Source organism: Tupaia chinensis, unplaced genomic scaffold, assembly GCF_000334495.1.
Source record: "Tupaia chinensis unplaced genomic scaffold, TupChi_1.0 Scaffold148874_1, whole genome shotgun sequence".
Lineage (NCBI taxonomy): Eukaryota > Metazoa > Chordata > Mammalia > Scandentia > Tupaiidae > Tupaia > Tupaia belangeri.
Genome location: NW_006208722.1, coordinates 1 through 26,484, shown reverse-complemented (window position 1 = coordinate 26,484; position 26,484 = coordinate 1).

Below are 26,484 nucleotides of genomic sequence, written 5' to 3'. Positions count from 1 at the left end.
TATTACTATTTTTTTTTTTTTTTTTTTTTTTTTGTGGACTTGAAAATGTGTTCTTCCCAGGCTGTTCTTCCAAATAGCAGTACTCTGGACCCTGGGGAATATTCACCTCTCAATATTTATTTTCTTTCTTTTTTTTTTTGAGAGTTGGGGACATTTTTGCTGTAGGATGCTTGTACTCACTGGAAAGATAGAGAAGATAGAGAAACCAAAAGTGAGAAATCATGCCCCAGAGGGGATGGCCATGCTGCTTCAATCCCTTCTCTGTTCTCCTCCTGGGATCTTGAGCATGCACCCACACCTGCCTAGCGTGAGTTTTAAGCCACTGGGTCCAAGACTCGAACCGCAGTTGGCCAGGTGGGAATCCAGTGATGTAACCACTATGCCATCTGCTGACTTCAATATTGACATTTTTAAAAAAGTCTCCCATAATCACAACTATGGCTGCCCCTGGGGGTTGAAATACTACAAACTATGAACAGTAAAGCATATCAAGCCAAGGGTTAGAGGCCTTCTTTGTAAGTAGATTGATTTTTTTAAGAAGTAACTTATGTAAGACTGACTGACTACTAAATTGTCTCCCAGAGAATTGAATTCCTTCTAAGTTATATATAAACTAGGCACAACCCAAACTACATGGTCAACAAATACACTTGTAATGTAGTCCTCCAAATGGGCTTCAACATTGTGTCAAGGCAGGGCTAGTGCTGTCGTGGTGATCTTGCTACTAGGTTGTCAAAGTCATTGGTAATATCATATGTCTATCATCTCAAGTCTTGTACCTCAATCTTGGGTCCTACCAGAGAAGAGACTACTTTTTCCTAAGCATAGATCTTAGAAGGCCCACAACTTAAAGTAGGGATCCATTTTCTGAATCTAATATTTGGTCATGTAAGATTTCTATTTTTTCTTGTAGATTCCAATGAGGCATTCAGGACCTTCACATTTACCACTGCTTATGACCTTTTGAGTTTTCCCTATTGAAGGCAATTAGTTCTGGTCTAAAAGCTGCTAAAGTTTGCATCTTTTTTTGCTGGACTCAACCTGAGGAGTTTGATTTAGAGTCTTTTTTTCCCCTCCTTGCTTCCTTCCTTCCTTTCTTTCTTTCTTTTTATTTTTGTTGTTGTTCTGGAAAACTCTACAACATCTAATATTTTCTTTTACATAAATCACGTGGAATACTTAAATATTCTATTTGTATGTATAATACTTTTATGTAAGATACCAACTTAATATTGATATTTTCCTTAATGTGGAAATGCTGGATGTTGACAAAAACATGGGTGTATTTAAATGCTTTTTCTGTGACCAAATGCTAGAGTCCCTTGGAAATGTTTACAGTGCTAATGGGAAGGTATTGTTTAACAGGAAGTATCAATAGCCCACAGGAAATTCAGGAGAAAAAAGAAGTTTCACCCTTTTTTTTTTTTTTTTTTTGAGAGGTTTTTGCTATAGGGCGCATGCGCTCGCCAGACAGACAGAGAGAGACATAGAGAAAGCGAGAAATCACCCCCCAGGGGGGATGGTCATGCCGCAATCCCTTCTCCTCCATTTTCCTCTTGGGATCTTGGGCACGCACGCACGCACACGCGCCCGGCGTGAGTTTTAAACCGCTGGGTCCGGGACGCGAACTGTGGTCGACTACGTGGGAGTCCAGCGACATAGCCATTACGCTAACTGCTGGTCCCCCCCTTTTCTTTTTCTGTCTTGAAAGTAGTTTTATCAGGACCAGCAGTTAGCGTAATGGCTATGTTGCAGGACTCCCATGTATTCTACTGTGGTTCGCGTCCCAGATCGGTGGCTTAAAACTCATGCCGGGCGCGTGTGCGTGCGTGCCCAAGATCCCAAGAGGAGAATGGAGGAGAAGGGATTGCGGCATGACCATCCCCCCTGGGGGGTGATTTCTCGCTTTCTCTATGTCTCTCTCTGTCTGTCTGGCGAGCGCATGCGCCCTATAGCAAAAACCTCTCAAAGGAAAAAGAAAAAAACAACAGTTTTATCTAGGCTTATCAGTTCCTGCTCTCCTGGCAGGAACCTAAAGCTAGTTATGTAAGGACTGATTTTCAGGCTCCTTCATATATCTTGAAGGCCTACTGAGAAAAATCCCAGAAAAAGGGGGAAAGGGCTCAGTGTCACTATAATTTGAATATCAGACCTTTAAAAATATTATTCCTCAAACTGGTAAAGCAGGTAATATCAGTACCTTATTTAAAATGTTTAATGAATATGCACAGCTAATTCAGTTCACCTAGAACATTTTAAGTGCTCAAAAATTAAACTATTTATAAGCCAGAAAATGTGGGTAATAAATTCTGAGAAACACAGAAGAAATTACAGAGTAATATTAAAACTATTATATAGTCAGTATATTCATTTTGTATCTAAAAATTGCTTTCTTAATAACGCTGTCAGCAAGTGCTGTTTGCTCATTGGCTCTTAAATTGTAATTTCAACCTCTAAATTGTGTTCATAATGGATGTGGTGACACGCAGAACTGGCTCATTCAGTTCTGTCCTTGCTTGTCTCCTGCCAGTTCAAAATACATGTGCATCCTCATAGCCAGCATACTCATCGATGTGTGCGTAGATGCTGCACTGGGAAGCAGTAGCACTGTTAAAAGAAAACCTTCAGACAGTTTCATTTAGGAGACTTTAATTGAGCAAAAAACACAATTTGAAATGGGAGCCCCCCAGAATGGCTTCTAAGAAACTCTAGGTAGCCTCTAGGTCAGGCGTTATTTATGCTCCAGAAAGGGAAAGTGATGTGTACAGGAAGGGGAAAGTGACCTATGAAGACAGGGTGGGGAAATGAGGTAGAGAATGAGGTTGGTTCCAGCTCAATGTTAGGCTGCATTAACAGTCTACAGGGTGGGCTTTCTGTGATTGACTGAAGCATGGCTGCTGTGACTGACTGTAACTTAGCGACTCACTAAGGAAGCAGTTTTCCAAGTGAGGTTGGGGTTTATTCAAGGGAACCCAAGTATGTGAGTACAGAGGCCCCATCTCAAGCCAAAGTGGTTTACTTTTTTTTTTTTTTTTAAGGTTTTTCCCTTAGGGGGCGTGCACTCACCAGAGAGAGACACAGAGACAGTGAGAGGGAAAGTGAGAAATTACACCCCCATCCCTGGGAGATGGTCATGTCAGAGTCCCTTCTTTTCCATTCTCCTCCCACGATTTTGAGCACACATGCAAGCACATCCAGCGTGAGTTTTAAGCCACCAGGTTCAGAACTCGAACCACGGTCAGTCATACGGGAGTCCAGTGACGTAACGGTGACACGATCTGCTGGTCCTCAAAGTGGTTTATCTTAACAGCATTAATTCATTTTAGAAAATGTTGACAATGCCCATCTTCTCCTTTACCATGAGAAGAAAACTTATCTGCTTTCATATACTGCTTTTCCAAAGCACCCTTGTCTTTACCTGGCTTTGCATCTGTTAACTAGTGCACACAAGTTAGTAGTAGATGCTGGAGGGGTAAAGATGCTTTGGCAGTCTTACTCATGTTCTAAAAAGCATAGTCAGTGGTTTCAGCTAAAGTAAAAATAAAAATGGCATGTCCTTAGATCCACCACTATTTCATTGTTGCCTTTATTTTCTTTCCATTTTCAAGGCATTTAGCAATCAGTATAAATAGTACACCTATTCGTAGATATGAATGCAAAAGGATAAATCAAATAAATGTACCATTTTATTTGAACCTTGCTAGAATCCCCAAATATCTCTGATTTTGTTTCTCTTTTCTATTTCAGAGAGCCTCTGTGAATTAGATCACAGCTAGCCTCTTGAGGCTGAATTAATCATTCATATGTTACTTTAGAGCTATAAAATTGATAAGAGAGAGAGAAAAGGCAGCTGAAATCCTGCTCGTTTCTTAGTGTTTGACCATGTGCCAAATTTGTCTGAGGTCATTCTGAGTGGACTCACAAGCTGGTGGAGAACTTTCAGTTGCTGTGTTAGGTCTTAAGCGCCCCTGTTTAATTATCTATAGATCAATGTTCTATTTTGTTCTCTGCTCCTTTTTGTTTCTTGGGCTATCTCATTTAACTACGCAGGTCACACAACCTGTAGGCTGAGGATCTAGAAGAAATTGTAAGGCTTGTAAAGAAATCAGGTATTGAATGTGGCACAGCCATAAACAAAACAGCAAAAACAAAACACAAATTTTTTCCCCAAGTAACTGTGAACTAAAAGAAGCTTCCCATTTTAAATGCTCTTAAACCATCTATTTATGTTTAATGGCCTGCTCTTTGGGTAGACATCTTGTACCTCATTCTATCCATAATTAACTTCTCATCACTCTTGACCCTATCACCTAAAAAAGCAAAGCATTTCTTCCTCTGTTTTGTAGGTCTTTGCTTGGTGAATGGCAGTAAAATCTACCTCCATCTAAATCTTCTGGATTTAGATGCAATTAACTTCTCATCACTCTTGACCCTATCACCTAAAAAAGCAAAGCATTTCTTCCTCTGTTTTGTAGGTCTTTGCTTGGTGAATGGCAGTAAAATCTACCTCTCAGTTAGATGCAGTCTAAATCCAGAAGTTACCTCTGACTCCCCTTATGGCCTCAGTATCAATCATGTGAGATCTACAGATTCCATCTCTCCAGATACTTCTGCTACTGAATCCTATTACTATGATTCTGGGTCAGATTTTTCTTACTGTTTAAACTATTGCCAGAGCCTTATAGGTAGTTTCTTCTTGTCCATTTTCCCCCAGTAAGTCATCCTGTGCCTCAAGTTTTGAAGATGGAATTCTCCAACTCAAACCTATTCTCTGGCTCTCCCTTACTTTTTTTTTAAGAATTATTTTTATTAACTTTATTTATTTACTTATTTATTTTAATTTGACCAGATAAAGGCAGAGTGAGAGATAAAGAGAGAGAAAGTGAGAAAGCAAGCCACCAGGTCCAGGATCCGAACCGCAGTCGGCCATGTAGGAGTCCAGCACCCTTAACCACCATGCCACCTGCTGGCCCCTGGCTCTCCCTTATTTAAGAAGGGAATTCCTGGCTTCACAACCTCCTACCTGGAATCTACATCTTTTCCTTAAAAGAACTTTCTACTCTTGCTACTTTACCTGTTCATCCACTATGAACTAGCCAAATTGGATATTTTCTCTGTTTCTTTTCTCTTTTTTAAAAAAAATGATGAATTTAATTATTATTTAAAAAAAATCTGACCAGGTAGATAGATAGAGAGAGAGAGAAAGAGAAAGTAAAAGTGACAAAAAAGCTACCAGGTTCGAGATTTGAACCACAGTCAGCCATGTGGGTGTCCAGCATTTTAACCACCATGCCACCTGCTGGCACCAGTTTTCTAATTTTTATGCATAGTCTCTTAATGTTTCTGATCTTTTTTTTCTGACTACATACTTAGGTTGTCATATCTGCCAGTCAAAATTATTTTGGACGGTGATCAAAACAAGTAATTCTATCATTCAAAAAATAGCTCTTCATGGACCTAAGAGAAGGATTTCCTTTCTGAGGGGTAATGACAACCATATTGACTTAGAACACCGCACTGTCAGAGAAACCCCTGGCCTGGCAAAAAGAATGCTTACGTGTGCTGGGTAGCTGAACAGATAATGTGTTTTACTAACTAGTTTGCTCATGCTGGTGATGGTGTATCAAGACCCAACAGAAAGTTAGATTTGTTCCCCAACTATTCCAATACTGAATTCCCCAGATTAGTTTTGCTTAGATCAAATCAACACCCCTCTTGTGTGTGTCCTACTTCTATACCAAATCATCACAGGGTAGCTATGTTATAGCTCTTCTGTTCTCCAAATAATATTGAATCAAGCCTGGTATACATAGGAGAATTTTACAGCCATGAGGGTGATATGAATTCAGGGATGAAGTACAGATGTGGAAATTCATATCTGAATGGATCTCTCCAGTTTTTGATACTGTTTTGCTTCATTTGGACTTTATTTTCAGACAAGTTTTTCTCTTCATTGATAAAGTGACAATATCAATCAATCAAACAGCAAACAACAAAGACTAGAAGTATGAGGCTCTTATATTCCATCTTTATGATTCTCTCAATCGTACATGATCATCCCTGCCTTTCATTTCCTTCACCAATTTGTTTGAACAGGTATGGGACCTGCATTCTTTCTTTAACTATAATTTGTATAAAGCTATCTTTTATAAACATTATCTTATTTAATCCTTACAATGTTCTTTGATTTAAATACTATTATTCTTCACATTTTACTAATTAAAAACTGAGTTTTAGAAATTCTCAACTAAACTTGATCAAAGTCCCTCAGTTATTGTTGAGTCACAGATTTGAATTTGGGTCATCTATTACCAATTCCAAAACCCATATGATTATCAGTAAAAACCAGACTACCTGAGATTTAAATAATTTTTTTCATTCTGAAAGTGACAATAACTATTCTTCTTTCCTCACAAAACTACTATGCTATCAAGATGAAAAGATACATGAACATGCTAGAAAAGTACTGTTAAATGTGCAGGATTATTATTGTTTTTCCATAATTCATGTTAAGCTTCTAATATTTATTTACTCTTTTGTGAAAAATTAAAAGTAAATGTTTTTTACCAGTACTAACCTATGTCAAGAATTTTTACAACTCAGGAATAGGAAAACAAACCACCTGATTGTTTTCTAAATGAGCAAACAATTTGAAAAGACACTTCAAAAAAAGATATGTACAAATGGCTAATAAATACATAGAAAAAAATAACAGCATAGAAAACTGATCAGCATCATTAACAATCAGGGCAATGTCAGTTAGAACCATGAGATATTACTAACCACTAGTACAGCACTGAACTAAAAAAGAAAGGCTACTATTGGGAACCTAGATAATTTGGGAAAAAGTTTAGCATTCACTTACCAGTGATTATATGTCTATATATTTACTCAAGAGAAATGAAAGCATGTTTCCATAAAGATTTATATATGTTACTATTCGTAACAGCTTTATTTTCAATAGTTGAAAACTAATACTTCAAAATTTTGTCTATGGGACCAGCAGTTAGCGTAATGGCTATGTCGCTGGACTCCCACGTAGTTGACTGCGGTTCGAGTCCCAGACCGGGTGACTTAAACTCATGCTGGGTGCGTGTGCGTGCGTGCCCAAGATCCCGAGAGGAGAACAGAGGAGAAGGGATTGTGGCTTGGCCATCCCCCCTGGGGGGTGATTTCTCGCTTTTTATCTCTCTGTCTCTCTCTGTCTGTCTGACGAGCGCATGAGCCCTATGGCAAAAATCTCTCCAAAAAAAGAAAAAAAAAGTTTGTCTACAAGTGAATGAAATAAAAACTGTGGTATATTCATACAGTGGAATGCTGTTAAACAGTAAAACAATAGTGAATTATCGATATAAACTATAACACGGTTAATTGCAAAATTTGTATTCTGAGTTAAAAATAAAAGGCGGACACTAAAGTAGGTGTCATGTATTTTCATTTATATGAAATGTAAACTGATCTGATCAGATCAGTGGTTGCCAGGAAAAAAGTACAGGAGTGTTTTGTAATGAAGTTCAATGAAAGTGATCTACATTTAATATTATTGGTAGTTTCATAGATCTATACTATTTTCAAAAATCATGGAATTGTACACTTTAAATTGATGTCATTTACTATATGTAAATGATTCCTCATAAAACAATGGATGACAACTCAATGTGTGACTGATTTAGATGAGATGTTCTAGAACAGAGAATATCATGGGGTCTGGTGACAGCTTATACAAGCTCATGGAGATACTCAATGGCATCTTACCAGTAGCTTGAAATCAGTTATAGTAAAAGTATTTATACCATGAAAATAGATAAAAGCTGCAAATTAGCACCCACCCCATCCCCTTCTCCATCTCCCCTAAGTACCTGCTGTTAAATATTTACTAGCAATCCTGTCTTGAGATATGGATAGATTCATGTACCTGTCATTCGATCAGAATCCTAACCTGTTTCCTGGCTTTGAAGTTCCTTAGCATTTCTTTGATCTAAGTTAAAACTGGTTTTCTTAATAGTATCGTGAACTTGCTATCAAAAGTAGTTAGATTATTTAAGAAAGTGTGTTATCAATACGATGTGGGTGGGAAAGGAATGAAAGACAATTGTAGACTCCAGAGATAGTGCAAGGAGAGGGTGGGAAAGCACAGAGGGTCAGAAATAGGGGGAAAAAATTCTGGAAACTAGAAATGGAAAATTTATGATAATAATGTGCATGATTAAACCACTATGCAGTATATTCTGGATGGGAAATCACATTTTGTATGCTGTGTTTTTTTGCGACAATGCTTAGCGAAAGAATGTAAATTAAGTTGAAAAAAAAGTTTCAGAAAAATAATACCAATTCAATGACTGCAGTATGATATATAGCCCCAGCTAGGTGCTACTTTATAGGATGTTCATTCTACTCACTGAGGCTTATGTCTAAAGTTGGACTTGTGTTCATGGAAATGTATATATCAGCTGTGCTTGCTATGAAAACATTTAGATTAATGAAGATCTTTAATGACTCAATAAAATGTGGGGGAAAATAATATAGAAAGCAAACATAGATACCAAAGACAGTGTGGGAGGAGAGTGGGAGATGGCAGAGGGTAAGAGATAGGGAATTAAGGATGGGGGAGAAAAAAAGCAAAACATTAGGAAACAAGAAATGGAAAATTATTTGTTGACGATAACATGTATGCTGATGTGCTAGATTGAGCCAATATACAGTGTACTCTGGATGGAAAATCTCATTTTGTATGTTGTAATGATGTACAGTGAATGAATGTAAATAAATAAATTTAAATTTAAAAATATTTACTAGCAATCAACTGATGAGGATAATTTATACTACAATATATGTAGTTTATATTCAATATTTCTATTTATAGTTATGTACTTACCTCAACCTCTAAAAATTATAAATACCAATGGGAAGTTGATAAGAAATTCAAATGCAATATAGTACATTTTTTGCCATCAGGTGTATATGTTCACTGAAGAGAGAGGAGGAAAATGAGAAATCACTTCTGAGGGGGATGCCATGCCACAATCCCTTCTCCATTCTACTGTCTGTTTTTGGGCACACACACGTGATTTTCAAGCCACCAGGTCTGGGATTCAAACCTCAGTTGGCCATGAGGGAATCCAATGCCTTAACCACCACACCACCTGCTGGCCCCAGATTCCTAATTTTTAAAGTATAGATCATAGTACTAGGGAGGCTTAAGTCACATAGCTATTGAGGGAATTAAATAAAATCATGTCTGTGAAGGTGATTGTTATTATTACCTAAACTGTTGTTTTTAGAAGGTTTAAATATCACCACCCACACATATTGTAAACATCTTGAACACAGAGAACATGCTAGTAATTCACTCATTACTTATGAATTACACAATGCATTTCAAATAGAATATTAAGGGTCTTCTATTTTGAGTAAAACTAGGAATTTAGGTATTTACCTCTTTTGAACATGTGTATTTAGATTGACTGTGTCATTTGTGTGTGATAAAATCATGATATGATCTTTCTCTTTCACTGTAACTTCAGCTCTATAACTTTACATTTCTACACCTTAAAACATTTTGAAATAGAACCTCTCAGGCATAACTATAAAACTGTATCTAGCTTTCTATGCTGAAATTTAAGTAGCCCACAAAAACAATCGTTGAAGCTTTTTGGAAAGAATATAAGAATTATAAATAAAACACTAATGCACTCATTGGAAGTTAGGAATAGAAAAATCAGGCTGTCTTTGCTGCCTGAAAAGGGAGGAATGTTTCCTGTGGTACACACACACACACACACACACACACACACACACACACATGCACACATAAAAACAAAACAAACAAAACAAAAAAGTGAAGTGAAGGAAGGAGCCTTCAAGATAGACTCATCTGTCTTTTCCTGAAATCAAAAAGTTAAATGTAGAGATTAACCTCTACTGCAATGCCTTTCTGATAGTTTAATAGGACCAAATGCAAGATTGACTGAATTAAGACAAATAGGGGTTATAGAATTTTGTTCCTGAAAACCACAAAGTGATGGTGGAGTTTCACTAAAAAATGAAAAAATGAAAACAGTTTGTTTGTATTTCTTAGAGAAATGTTTCTATAGGGTGTCTGTACTTGCCAGAGAGACAGAGAAAGACAGACAGAAAGTTAGAAATCATCTCTTGGAAGAAGATGGTCATGCCATAATCCCTTCTCTTCCATTCTTTTGGGATTTGGGGCATGCTCACACATGCATCCAGCATGAGTTTTAAGCAGCTGGGTCTGGGACTCGAACTGTGCTCAGTCATGTGGAAATCCAACAACCTAACCATTCTGCCATGAGCTGTTCCTAAAAGTAGTGTTTAAAGAACTTTATCATGGAGGCACAAATGTGCATACAAATAACCAGAATAGGTAGTCAGCCCATATCTGAAGAATTGCATTTAGTTAAACATGATGAATTTTAAGGCAGTCTGCATTAACAATAGCAAATGAAGAACTAAGGAAAGTCAAATTGGAAGAGTGGAGATTGTTGAGATATGTAATAGAGGCTGAAGAATGATAGCTGTTTTCAAACCTGAAGAATATTGTATAGGAGGCAGAGAAAGTTTTATTTTTCTGCTGAGGATTAAATAGTAATAGAACAACTACTTTACAGTTACCTTATAATTCAACTTCTATGCAAGCAGATGGGAGATTAGGATATAAAATGTATACTCACAATTTGAGAGTTAATGAAATGATGGGACCAACAGGTGGCATGGTGGTCAAGGCACTGGACTCTTACATGGTTGACCATGGTTCTAATCTTGGACCTGATTGGTGACTTTCTCAATTTCCCTCTCTTTCTCTGTCTCTCTCTGGTGAGCTTGTGTGCCCTAAAATAAACTTAAAAATAATAATAATAACAACAGTAATAATAATAAATAAAATACAAATTAAAAAGCTTAATGTTAATGAAGTGAAATACAATATTCTGCCCTTTGTATACAAGATGATGGTGCCAATTTCATTGGTTATAATAATGATGTTTGCATTAATAGACTTCCAATATAATTCCTCTATTTGTAATTTCATGGAGTTTGCTTTAGAATGGTATGAGGCCGTGGGACTTAAGAAAAACTGTGAGGATGCCTCATTTGCACTTATCTAATGTGATTTAGACATGCTCATTTTCACTGGGATGAAAACATGGCATGATTGCTTGAGTAGTTGACTTTATTATTCAGAAAGGACAACTGGATCATCACCTTGAGTAGTTGACTTTATTATTCAGAAAGGAAAATTAGATCATCATTAAAATAGCCTTCTTAGAAGATGAATATTGAGTTATCTTTCACTTATCAATGACTAAATTAAAAGCAATTTTCATTATGGATTGATGCACTATTCCAGTCTCAGAGTTATTGGCTCATGCATTTTATATAATACAAATATAGAACTCTTTCAAGTTATGATAAACTAGCTTACCTATTTCACTCAGGCCCGTTGTATTGTAACATTAAAAGCAGAAGCAATATTTTACTAATTTAAGAGATGACGACAATGTTATAATTAGCATAATTCAAATCAAGACTACAACATTTTCTTTAATTTTCCATTTCTTCTTGGTAAAGTATAAGAATTTTATCTATTTTGGCATTATAGTCTCAAATCATTGGATTTTATACTTTCTAGATTATCAATCTTATTGTCTAGTCATAAAAAAATGACAGACAGACCTAATTATGTTGTTATGCATTGGTGAACTTGGATTATGTCCAAACTATAGAAGTTCCTTTATTCATTTTCTCACCACTGTCTACTTCAGTAGACAGTGGTGAGAAATACATTGGAAATACCTGGGAAATAAATAGAAAAATTTCTTGTCCTCATTAAACTTAAATACATACAGCTCCAAACTGTGCTGTAAGATTTACTCAAACATATATTTAGGCTATCAATTGTCAAAATTAAATAAAGACATTTGTTAAAATTATCATTTCAGATTTACATATAATTGTACATATTGGTGGGGTACAGAATGTTTTTTTAAAGCATGCATACAATATGTAATAATCAAATCAAGGTTATAAACATATTCCTTACCTCAACATTGAACATTAAATTATGTTGTATACATTTGCTATTTGTTCTACTAGTATTTCCTTTTTTGTAGAGTATATATTAGATTGAAAACAACCTTTTCAACTCTGTTGTGGTATAACATTTCATAACCTGCTTCCCTTGGTTACGTGTATCCATTAATCATATTACCATGATTCCTCCTCCCACTCTCTTGTAGTCTCTACCATTATTCTGTTTCTATGTCATTGAGTCCTTCGGTTTTTGCCACAAAGTACAGATGGTATATCTATCTATCTATCTATCTATCTATCTATCTATCTATCTATCTATCTATCTATAGATAGATAGATAAATATGTGTGTGTGTGTGTGTGTGTATGTACACGTGTGTGTGTGTGTATACTTTTTTGAGAGAGAGAGAGAGAAATTCTATAGGGCACATGTACTTGCTGGAGAGGCAGAAGCAGAGAAACAGAAAGCAAGAAATCATCCCCCAGGAGGGATGGGCACATCACCATCCCTGCTCTTTCATCTTCCCCTCAGGATTTTGGGCATGCATGCACACATGCCTGGTGTGAGTTTCAAGCCACCAGGTCTAGGACTTGAACTGTGGTCAGCCACATGGGAATCCAGCACGTTAACCACTATGCTACCTGCTGGCCCTGACATCCAATATATATTAAGTAGAGATATTCAGTATTTGTCTTTCATAGCATGACTTATTTCATTTCACATTATATCTTCTAGATTCATCTACTTGTGTCATCTGACAGAATATCATTTTTCTTTATGGCAGGGTAGTATTTCATTGTATATATCTGCCATATGTTATTCATTCATCAGCTGCATTTAGGTTGATTCCATATTTTAGCTCTTGTGAATAATGTTGTAATAAACATGGATATTCAAGTGTCTCTTGAACAGAGCATTTTTCTGTCCTTTTGAGTAAATACCGAAGTGTGGGATTATTGGATCATATGATAGTTATATTTTTAGATGTTTGAGGAACTTCCATACTATTTTCCGTAGTGGCTGTGCTAATTTACATAACTGCCAGCAGTACATAATACCATTAGTTGGATGGATATTGTTGGGTCTGCCAGCAGTACATAATACCATTAGTTGGATATTGTTGGGTTATTTCTGGATGCTCTATTCTGTTTCTTATGTCTATGTGTCTATTTTTGCACCAGTACCATGTTGCTTTGGTTGTTATGGCTTTGTAGTGTATTTGAAGTCATATGATAGGACATATCTGACTTTGTTCTTTTAGCACAGTACTGCTTTGGAGATACAGGTTTTTTAGGATTCCAAACTAATTTTGATATTTTGATTTCTTTTTTATTTCTGTAAAAAAGATCTTGTTATTTTGATAGAAATTATAGTGACTTGGTAGATTATCTTGTTTAGTATCTTTTTAGTATCAATACTTTACCCTTATTGATTCTTTCAATCCATAAACAAGGAATATTTTTCCATTTCTTGTATGTTTTAAATTCTTTTTTCATATTTTTTTATAGCTTTCATTATAAGAGATGTTTCACCTCCTTGGTTAAACTTATTCCTAGGTTTTAAAAAGTTTTGAAGCTGATGCTAGCAGGTGGTACGATGGTTAAGGCGCTGCATTCTCACATGGCTTACCATGATTTGACCCTCGATTCCGTGACTTGGCTTGTGAATCATTCCAGGCATGTGTGCATGAATGCCTAAAATCTTGAGAGAAGAAATGGAGAAGAAGGGATTGTGGTGTGACAATCCCACTAAGGGGTTATTTCTTACTTTCCTTCTCTCTGTTTTTCACCAGTGAGCCCACGCATCCTATGGTAAAAATCGAAACAAAACCAAAATACTGGGAAAAAAATGAACTATTGTAAATGATTTACTCTCTTTATTTCTTTGTCATTTCATTCATTAGTGATGTATAAAAATACCACAGACTTGTATATTAGTTTTGTATCTGTGACTTTGCTTTGTTGATTACATTTAAGAGTTTTTTTTTTTTTTGAGAGATTTTCACTGTAGGGCGCGTGCGCTCGCCAGACAGACAGAGAGAGACATAGAGACAGAAAGCGAGAAATCACCCCCCAGGGGGGATGGTCACGCCGCAATCCCCTCTCCTCCATTCTCCTCTCGGGATCTTGGGCACACACGCACACGCGCCCGGCGTGAGTTTTTTAAGCCACTGGGTCCGGGACACGAACCGCGGTCGACTACGTGGGAATCCAGCGACATAGCCATTACGCTAACTGCTGGTTCCTCTACATTTAAGAGTTTTGAAATGAGGATTCTTCAGACCTTTTATGTATGTAAACATATTGTGCACAAATAGGGACAATTTAACTTCTTCCTTTACAATTCAAATATTTTATTTCATTCATTGGTCTGATTGAAATACCAAGGACTTTTTTTTTTTTTTCAGAGAGAGAGATATTTTTGCTATAGGGCACGTGCGTTCACTGTACAGACAGAGAGACAGAAAGTGGGAAATCACCCCCCAGGGGGAATGGCCATGCAGCAATCCCCTCTCCGTTCTTCTCTTAAGATCTTAGGCACGCACACAGAGGTGCCTGGCATGAGTTTTAAGCTGCTGTGTCTGGAACTGGAATCCTGGTCAGCTATGTGGTAATCCAGCAATGTGGTCGTAACATGGGAGTCCATTATGCCATCTGCTGGTCTGGAAATAGCTAGGACTTTCAGCATTATGTTGAATAGGAGTGGAGAAAAATGAACATCTTGTATTCCGGTTTTAATAGAAAATGCTTTCAACTTTCCCCATCCAGGATGTTTACCTGAGTGCTTCTCAAATATGTCCTTTATTAAAAAATGTGCCTTGGGGCAGGCAGATAAGAAACATGCTGAGCACGTGTGTGTATGTGTGTGTGTGTGTGTGTGTGTGTGTGTGTAAGTCCAGTGTACTGAAAGGACAGAGAAATGGATAAGGGATTGTGGTATGACCATCTTTTATGGGAGCTATTTCTAACTTTTTCTCTGTTTCTTTCTGGCAAGCTCATGCTCCTTGGCAAAATAATAATAATTTTTCTAACTTTTTCTCTGTTTCTTTCTGGCAAGTTCATGATCCTTGGCAAAATAATAATAATAAAAAAAAGGATATAATTTTGATTAAAGCATTTTGAACTATGTTATTAAAAAACACATTTTTAAGACACTGTAGCCAGGTACAATTCTTTGTTTTGTTTTTGTTTCTCTGCTTATTTTGTTTAGTTTTTGGGAACCTGACTTTGACAAAAGCAGAGGAAGGAGGGACTTGAAGGGTAGAGTTTCCCTCCCCCTCCCCCCTCTCCCAGAGAGGTTTGCTATAAGGTGCATCCACTTAACAGAGAGAGAGAGAGACTGACAGAAAGACAGACAGAACATGAAAAATCACCCCCCAGTGGGAATGGCCTTGCCATAATCCCTTCTCCTCCAGTCTCCTCTCAGGATTTTGGGTACACACACGGGAGAGGCATGAGTTTCAAGCTGCTGGACCCCAAACTTGAACTGTGATCAGCCATGTGAGAATCCAGTGCCTTAACCACTGCACCACTGATTCGAAATTCTCAGTAATTTCACCTATTTTCCTAGGAGTAATATTTTATTTTTCTCTGGTTATTTTCCTAGTTTTTTTGGCAGTCTGATTATGATGTGTCCAGACCTGGATCTCCTTGAATTTATAGTTTTGAAACTTCACTGAGTTCTCGAATATATACGTTTGTCTTCTATCAAATTTAGGCAGTTTTTAGTTATTCTTTTTTCAAATACAAGCAATCTTACTTTTGATAGATTCCACAGCCTCTTTTATTTGTTTCTCTTTGTTTTTAGATTGTTTTTATTTAGATTTTAGATAGTTTTTATTTCTATATTTTCCATTTTAAAGATTATTTTCTCCATCATTTCAATTATGCTAGTGATACTTTTGAGTAAAAATTTTATTTTGATAAATATATTTCTTCCTTTAAAATTTTTCATTTGGTTCTTTTTTATGTCTTCTATTTCATTGCTTAGATTTTCTTTTTTTTAATTTTCAGATTAACTTCACATTTCACATAAAATCCCCATCATTCTGTTGAATATATACATATATATTATATTCAACAGAGAACTTCACATTTTTTCCATCTTTCAAATATTTCCTCCTCATGCACCTCATTCCCACCCTCTATCATTGACCCTTTGCTTAAATTTTCTTCCTGTTTGTTTTTACTATGCTAACCCTTATTACCTGAAGTATTTTTATAATATATACTTTAAAGTCTTTACAGATAAATCCAATATCACTATCTCTGCATGGTCGTCCTTTTTTTCTCTTGCATATGTAGCTTTTTGTTGTTGTTATTCATCTGTTTATTTATTTCTTCAAAGGCTGATCAAATATATAATTGCATTTTGACATTTGAATATTATGTTATGAGACTTCAGGCTTTGTTTACAAGCTAGGAAGAATATTGATGTTTTGATTTTCTATCAAGCAACAGACCTACTTAGGTTCAGTCGCAAGTCCTCACCAGTTGCATTCTGTGAGATGTATGTAATCAATGAAATTTCCATTCTCAAAGCCTTTCCAGTGCTTTGAGATCTTTCTTATGTGTACATCACATAGTGGCTGTTCTGGGACCTGGATGGTTGTCCATCTTGAATCAATTCTCAGCTTCTTTGTTATATCATATAGAAGGTACCATGTGCACATCTTGAGGGTAGACCTAAGGGTCCAGAAGCAACTATATGTGATAGGTTTCTCCACCATATCTTAGGTGTTCTCTGATTTCTAAGAATTTCTTTTGGTTCTATGGTTAGAGAGGTGTTATTTATTTTACTCTGTCATGCCTTTCCCACCATGATACTCCTCTTTTTGGTCAAGTAGCAGGAGAAACTGAGAGAGAGAGAGAGAGAGAGAGCGAGCAAAGCATATTTCCCACACCAACTTATGACCATAGCTTCTTATCAGATATGAAAGTTCGCCTTCCTCAGAGTTGTAGGGTCTATGTATCACAGATGCTACTGCTGTTGCTTATAGGAAATCAGCTTCCCACTCCTTGAGCCTGAACTAGTGTGTTCTTCTGGAGCTCTCTGTCCACACACATGCCTACTACCAAGTTTCTGGTAGCCTTGAGACTAGGCAGGGGGATAACAGAGGAAAACAATGATTGACTTATACCTGGTTCGTGGTACTTTGAATTCCGATGTTCTTCCTCAGCCTGCCTACTACTCCTGACTTTATAGTTGCTCCACGCATCTGTGTAAGTGTTATAAGTTCATTCCATGAAATAGGGTAGAGTATTCTGATTACCTCTCACCCAGAACCAGAGTTGTCAGTCATTTTATTCTTATTTGTGTGCTCATGCATTTAGTTTTGTACTGGCACAGCTGGCACATGTGTATATTTCCATGCTTCTGGCTCCTTCCTTTCTTTCTCCCTCCCTGTCTTCCCTTTAATGAGAGACAGAGAGATAACTTTTGATAGGGGATCACCATGCCACAATCCTCCTGCCCTAGCCTTCCATATACCTAGAATTACAGGCATGTGCCACCCCACATGGACTGTTTAGGCTGGTCATCTAACTCAATCCAGGCCTCCCATGTGATCCAACCTTGAGCACTGGTGCCGTACCACTTATGTCATGGTGGCTAATCCTGGCTTCTTTTTTTTTGATGGTGAGGTTCTTAGATCAGGGACCATTTCTGTCTTATAATTCAGAGGACATCAAGGTCTCCCCCAAAAATTATGTGTTCAGAAATGGCACTGTTAAAAGGAGTTGAACACATCTTATGTTCATTCCATTCTCTTCCCTTATCCTGCTAATTGAACAGTGCATGTATGCTGATGCTGGGCTCCTATTGAGGAGGTGCACCCTTGTTAAGCTGGAGTTGCTTTTTACATACAGAACACATGTTATTTCAATTAATAGACTAGAAGTGGGCGTTTGAAATTATGCAAAGTCCAAAGAAGGGGCAAAGATAATCAGAGTGAATAAAAATGAAATGAATATTAAAGACATCATGAAAACATACACATCAACCATTCAATCACTGCAGACAGACTTTCTAAGTAGATACCTTTGACCTTATCTATGGCTGAGAAAAATAGTGAAGACTTTGTCACCTACTCACTCATTTATTCTGAAATTAGGAACAACAAAAGCACCACTAATAAGCCTCTTCACAGGGCTCAGTCACCTCCCTGTACTTCTATAAAGGATGTGGAGACAGCGAACTTCAGACAGTCATTTTCAAAGCAATAACTTCCTATTGTTTCCTTTCACTGCCTTTGCTGCAGACCTTTCAGGGCTGAAGTTGACAGTTTTGAAACTGTCATTCTCTCCTTATTGTTACTCTTTTGTATAATTCTCCAAGTGGCGAAAGTAACGTCTGAATTTTTGATGTACATTTGCATGCTTAAAGAGCATTGCTTAAAATTATGGGTCTGGGGTTTACCTTGGAGAACAGTGAGTCTTGGCCATAGAGTTAAGGGTGACAAGACTGGGTGCTGCCAGAGGATCTAGGCAAGCTAGAAACCACTGCTTCTCATGATACCCTGAAGAACTGCTTATATTTAAGACTAAGTATAACATATTAAGTATACTTTGTCCAATGTATGTATTGCATATATCTACCTGTTTAACATAGACTAATAAGACAAAGTCAAAGAAGACAAGGAGGAAGTGGTTAATGGCTTTTTGATAGAAAACCTACATTATATGTTAGCCTAAATTTCTGGAAGGAAAATTCACAAATGAACATTCATATGTTTTTTAATAACTTTTGTAATTTAACTGAAAAATTATTGCCCAAAATAATATGTTCTATAGCTTTATTTCACATTGTAGAAATGACCACTGGATTTTTCTTGTCACTCTGTGAGATTGATGAGGCATGTCCTATTATCCCAATTTCATTTGTGAAGAAACTGGGTCATACTGTACTACTGTGATCCAGTGTCAGTTGTGCAGCAGGAGCAGGTGCACAACTAAGTGAGTGGTGTTTCCAGTTACTTACTTCTCACTGTTCACCTCACTCCACTCAGGCTCCCACTCCTATCTCTTCAGAGAAAAGCTACACTTGAGAAGTTGATTAGCTCCATGTCTTTATAATGGGTGCCTTTTCAGAGCCCTCCATGGCTGTTTAGTGACTCTGTACTGTAACCTTTCCCTGGTTTTCCTTCTACTTTAGTAACCCCTGCCTCTTTCCATTTTTCTTTGCTGGAGCAGATTTCTCCAAATTTTAAATCACAGATTTTTCTCAAAGATTGGTCTTAAGGTCTCTTGTCTTTATAACTTGCACTTTTTCATGCTGTATTCCTAACTACATCCATAGTTTGAACTTAAAATAAATGAAGACATGTTGATGTTGGTTACCATGATAGTTTTTGCCATTTTATGTTCTAGAGAATTCATGTCATTTGTGCCCAAATATTATCTTTTCAATGTATTCATTTATTTCATTAATTTACCCAAAATATTTATTAAGAGACTACTATTTTCCAGGTACCATTCTAACATTTAGAATACAGTAGGTCAAAGGGGGGAGGGGAGACCTATCCTGTGTAATTTACATTTGAATATATAACACAGATAATAAACTAACAAAACTTGTTTTATACTTCACAGCAAAGTGTGATAAACTCCATGAAGAAAATTAAAGCATTTGAGAGTGTTGGCACTTGCAGTAAGTGTATGATGCAGGGGGTGAGGGCGAGATCATGAGACAGAGAAAACACCTGAGGGGGCCAGATGGCGGCATAGCCGTGACCACTTGGGAGGGGCTGGCCACATAGGAGAGTTCTGGGTTCATGTCCAGAGACCTGAGTATCCTGAGCATGTATGTGCCCATGATCTGGAACCAGCTTAGGTGGAGGTGGATCCCAGCATTGATACTCTATTGGGCATGTTCTCTCTCTTTCTCAGTTTCTCTGCTTCTCTTGCTCAGGAACCAATAAATAGGCAATTTTTAAAAAAATAATTATTAAAAATAAATAAATAAATAAATGGTAAATTTATTTTGAATGTAAGAGCCCTGAATGACCCTATGGGAAGAACTACATAGCCAGAAAGAAAAAGAATAGGATATAATAAAACTTGCTTTAACTTGGCTTTCTTATCTACTAAATATTTATTTTGAGTAAGTCCCCTATCCTTGCTGGGACAAATCCATAGGTGGTGTCTGAGGAATCTTTCATGTTTATGATTTTATCAATGGTCTTAGGAAGTATGAGACAGAGAGTTAAGAAATAGAAATATTAGGGATTATATAGTCATGATTTATACTTTATTAAGAGCAATACATCCTTTTAAGTCCAGCCACTCTTTCATAAATATTTTGAATTCCTACCAATTCCTAAACACTGGTTAATTGAAGGAATGCAGAGATAAATAACTTCAGAGCCTCTACCTTGTGATGCTCACGGCCCAGTTCATCATGTTGGTTTTGTAATTGTTCACTCTTCCCATCCTCCAAGAGTATACAACAGGATCATCTCCTATTTGGGAGCTAGCATAGTCTTATTTTGCAGTGTCTACCAGGCCTGAATAGCTCCTGCAGAGTATCTCCTAGTACTCTAGGAAGAATCCTAACCAAGAAACCCTAAGTACTTCTGATAGATAGACAGATAGATAGATTATAGATAAAGATAGATAGATAGATATAGATAACTGTAGACTATTTGCAGAGATTTCAAAAGAAAAAAATAGAAAAGGGAAGTATGAGTCTTTCCACAGTAGTCTTGATTCTCCCTGGTATTGATTAGTCTGATAATCTAACTCCAATATATTAAAATAAGACACATACATTTTCTAATTTGTAAGAACCACTGGAAGGAGGAAATTTCAAGGTTATTCTTAAACACCTATAAGGATTTTATTTGGGAATACCCAAAGTCCATATGAGAGAAGTTATAAGCATACATTGCCCAGGGAAATCCCATGATAGGTATAACTGTGTTCACTAATATCTGCTTCTCCTCTTCTGGGCACAGAGAAGACTCATCTTCTCAGCCCCTTATTTCTGGATGGGGCCACAAGACAAATTTTAGTCAATGAGTTGTAAGGAAAAGTAATGTACATCTCTTCATAACTAAAGTTTCTAATTGCTAGTGCAGCATCTTCCAACATTTTCTTTCTGAGTCTCATTCATAACTGAGACCAGATGTGATAAATGGTAAAACTATAGGACAGTGATGCTTTCATCAGCTTAGACTTTCATCCTACAGCAGAGAAAATAGTTTTCTCAAAGCTCTGCATGAGTGGGAACCAGCAGTTAGCATAATGGCTATGTTGCTGGATTCCCACGTAGTCGACTGTGGTTTGCGTCCCGGACCCGGTGGCTTAGAACTCACGCCGGGCGCGTGTGCATGCGTGCCCAAGATCCCGAGAGGAGAATGGAGGAGAAGGGATTGCAGCGTGGCCATCCTCCCTGGGGGGTGATTTCTCACTTTTTATCTCTCTGTTTCTCTCTGTCTGTCTGGTGAGCACACGCGCCCTATAGCAAAAAACTCTCCAAAAAAAAAAAAAGTTTTCATGTTTTTTTCTCCTGAAACTTTTTTTTTAATTAATTAATTTACATTCATCCCCTAAGCATCGTCACAACATACCAAATGTGGTTTCCCATCTAGAATAAACTGCACACACACACACACACACACACACACACACATACATATTTACCCCATGTTCGACCCTCTGCACTTTCCCACCCTCTTCTCACACTATCTCTGGTGTCTACAGTTGTCTTCCATTCCTTTCTCCCCCACATTTTGTTGATCCCACAATTTCATAAGTAATCTAACTACTTTCAATAGCAAGTTTAGTTGGTAATTTCAAGAAAAGCAGTTTTGAACAGGTAAGGAAATTTCATTGAAATTTAAAACCTAGAAACAGGTTAGAATTCTATTTAAATGCTAGGTACATGAACCTATTGACAGTTCAAGACAGGACAAAAATCCTTAAAACAAGACAACAAAGCCTAGAAGAAAAGCATCAGTATTTTAGTCAAGTCACAGAATGCTATTTCGCCAGTTCAGTCTCATGTACTTTATCTTCTATTGTGGTTTGATCTTCCTGATTGAATTCTGGGATATAGTATTCAACTCCAGACTTGTCCCTACAATTAAGTTGGACATTTTCTTAGTTTTTGAACTCTTATTTCTGTGTGTCTGCATTTAATTTTCTGGACATAACACTCCCTTAAGAATTTCTTGGATATATGGTCCGGTACTGGTAAATTCTTTCAGGTTTTGTTTATCTGAGAAAGTTCTTGTCTTTTTTTCTCATATGAAGGATAATCTTACCAGGTACAGTATTCTTGGTTGAAATTGCTTTTCCCTTAACATTTTGAATATATTTTCCCATTCTTTCTTTGCTTGCATTGTTTCCGATGAAAGGTCTGCTGTTAGTCTGATGGGATATCCTTTGTAGGTAACTTGCCATTTTCTCTTGCCAATCTTAGTATCTTGTCTTTGTCTGTGGTTTTGGTCAGTCTGGCTATAATGTGTCTTGGAGAAGATCTTCTTGGGTTGATTCTATTTGGGGTCCTTTTTATTTCTTGGGACTGGTTCCAAACCATCTCTCTTGGTTTGGAAAGCTTACTTGCAGGATTTCATGGAATAGATTATCAATGCCCTTATGAGTCTCTTCGCCTTCTGGGATACCTATTATCCAAATGTTTGGACGTTTGATGGTATCTAGTATTTCTCGTATATTATTCTCATGTTTTTGGGCAGTTTCCTCAGTCTTCGTGGTGTATTTTTCTCAGTCAGCAACTACATCTGAGATTCTATTTTCTGTATGATCTAGTCTGCTTTTAATACTTTAAAGGAAGATTTTGACTTTCTGTATTATAGCCTTCATCTCTAGCAGTTCCCTCTGATTCTTCTGTAAAGTGTGTAATTCCTCTTTTAGATCTTGCATGAATTTCTTCACCTCCTGGAACTCATCAGTTCTGTTCTGCCTCTTCTGCAGTTCATTGTCTCTCTTCTCTTCCATCTCTGTTAGCTTTGCCATTATGAATGTTCTAAATTCTTTATCAGGCATTTCCATGATTTCCATTGAACTGTCTGTGGATGAAGAGGAGTTATTCTTTTCCCTTGGAGGAGAGATATTTTCCTGCTTTCCCATATTTCTTGTGGCCCTATAGTGATTTTTAGTCATCTGATGGATGATGTGTTTCTTCCCAAACTTGAAGATCAATCTGAGCATCGAGGAGTGTGCAGAAAAGGAAACAGAGAGAGAGAAACAACAGCAACAACAACAACAAAACATGAAACAGAGAAAAAGAGAAGAAAAACTAAGAGAAAAACTAAAAATAAATAAATAAATATTTAAATAAATATTTTTTAAAAATCAAAAAACAAAAAGCAAAAATTAGAAAACTGCATGGCGTGCAAGCATGCTGCATGAAATGACTAGTTCTCAGGAGCCATGAAGGTGTCTTTAAGAAGGCCTATTCCCTTGCCTCTCCTGGGTTGGGAGGGGGAGAGGGGATTATTAACAAGATAAAGGAAAAAGAGGGGCCAGAAAGCCCAGAAAATGCTTTGCCTTAAAAAATTTTTAAAAAGAAAAAATTACAAAAAATGAGAAGACAGAGACAGAGACAGAGGTAGAGAGAGACAAAGACAGATACAGAGACAGGAGACTTGAAAGTTTTCCTACCACGCAATTTTGTGTGCTGGAGGTTGAATTATCAGTGGAAAATCTTCATTTCTGTGTTTCCCCAGAAATGACTAGTTCTCAGGAGCCCTGAAGGTGTCTTCAAGAAAGCCTGTTCCCTTGCCTCTCCACTGCGAGTTTGTGTGCTAGAGGCTGAATTATCAGTGGAAAATCTTCATTTCTCTGTTTCCCCTGAAATGACTAGTTCTCAGGAGCCATGAAGGTGTCTTCAAGAAGTCTGCTTCCTTCTTGAGAAATCCCATGTTTTTTATTCTACTGTGATTTAATTTTCTTTCAGTCAACTTCTGCCAGATATATAACTATGTCAAAATGACTATATTTGCTTGAGATTGTTGTTTTAGCTGGAGGAGTGCAATGAGATACATGTACAACCAGAAGTATAGTTATCTGCTGTGGAATCCAGTGACACAGAAGACCATGACCTTTGCCTTTGAGCTTCCAAGTTTACCCTGAGTCCTTACACAAATTCCAGAATCATCCTGAATATGTGTGCTGCATTGTTAGAACCATCTTATAAATTCGGATAAAGATGATTCAAAGCATTTAATATTCTTGGCTCACTGATTGAGAAGTCTTATTTTAAATGTATTAATGCACCCGTAAATGAGGAATTCAAATATAGCTACTGTAATTCCCTGAGCCCAGACTTTTAATGAACTAACAATTAATGTAAGGACAAATTCTCATCACAAAGCTCTGTTCATAACTGCTTAAGTTGAGTTTATGGTCTGTTGATTGGCTGAGGGAAGTTAATTGAAAGTAATTATATATAGACAATTTGCAAACCATGAAAAATAAAATAAATGTGAAAAAGCAGGCCTCTGTGGCACAATTCAGTGAGTCTGATAAAAGCAAAAAACTGGAACTTCTTTATTATATCTATTTAACAACCCTTCGACAGTGTTATTTGCAAAAGAACATAAACAAATTTTAGTATTCTTCTGAGTAGAGAAGCCAACTTCTAGATTCCCTACATCTAAAATGTCTCTGATCATTTTAGACCTAGGTCTCTTACCAAAAATATAAATTGAGTATCAAGAGCATTCATTATCTAAACAATGTTTACTTCTTTCCAATCTGCTAAGCAATTTGCTCAATATAAAGGATTAAGAGAAAATCAAACTCTCTTTCCTAGCTATTCAATGTTGAAGGGGAAACATGTAAAAAAATTAAAATGCAGTGTAAAAGAATAACCCAATATTGCCAGCCAGTGGCATGGTGATTTAGGCTCTGAGTTCCCACATGGCCAACCATGGGGTTTGAGTCTGGGATCAGGCAGCTTAAAAATCAAGCCAGGCATGTGTGCATGCATGCATGCCCAAAATCCCAAGAGAATGAAGGAGAAGGAATTGTGGTATGGCCATTCCCCCAGGGAGTGATTTCTCACTTTCCCTCTCTCTGTCTTTCTTTGTTTTTCTTCTGTGAGTACACATGTCCTATAGCAAAAATAAAATAAATCTAAATTAAAATGAAATTCAATATTAAAGCTAATAATAAAATATTACAAAGGAACTCAAAGGGACAACTAATTCTGGAAGAGTCAGGAAAACTTCACAGTGAAAGTCACATTTTTTGTTAGATATTTACCAGCAGATCAAGAAGATGACAAGAGAAAGAAATACCTGTGTCTAAAACTCCATTTTTACAAACATAAACACACACGCAGACACAAATAATAGGCACACATACATGAAGGGTATTGCCAAGGCCTATCGAATGTGCTAATAGATAAAAGACTGTCCACTGTAAGGTTCATAGTTGGGCAGATTTATCTCACTTGAGAACACAAATATGTATTATCTCTCCTAGCTGTTCAGTTTGCAGAGTTTGCACATCTGGGATATTGGCAAGGGATTTCAGACCATAGTGTGCAGCTGGGAGACAAATCGTAAGAGGTTAGAAAAAGGGTACCAGTAGATGGCACAATGATTACATCACTGGACTCCCCTGTAGATGTCCATGGTTCAAGTCCTGGACCTGGTGACCTGAAATTCACACCATACCCAAAATTCTGAGAGAAGAATGAAGGAGAAGGGATTGCAGTGTGGTCATCACCCATACAGGAATGATTTCTTGCTTCCTGTGTCTCTGTCTCTCTGGAGAGTACATGCACCCAATGGCAAAAATCTCTCTTAAAGAAAAGGTTATAATAGGTAGGGGTCTTCATATCTGATACTCCTATTTTACAAGGTGGCAAGTGAGTGCTAGAGACAGGAGTGGTTTGTCCAGGATTGCTCATTAATAGACAATAGTGTAAATCTTTTATAACTAGTAACTCATGACAGTATTTGCTGTAATAAGTTGACAATATACACATCCCTGTAGGGGAATCAGCAAAATACAATTTTAAAGCCAATCCTCAGATACCACAAATGAAGTTCTGTTTTCAATCTATTTTGTTCTTTTACAAGCACTCCTTAACTCTAAATTATTAATCTAACATGGACTCTCTTTTCATGTTCTTTGGGAAGAAGCAGCAATTAAGTAACAATTACTTATATTCCCCCCAGTAGGAAGTGTATTGGAAGCTTTCTTTTTCATAAATTTGGATATAAGTCAGAAAATGAAAGATTAGAAACTCTAAAGTGATCTCTTCCAAAATAATGCTGCCTCTCTCTACAAAAAGGCTTTAGCTATTTAGTGTCAGAAATTATACCTTTTGCCTCATATTCTTTCTTGACATATAGGTGATATGGACTACAATGTTAGAGATACATGTTCATATGCATATCTGCATATCTATGTGTATATTCAATACACATACATATCAAATTACACCTGTGTGTGCATGTGC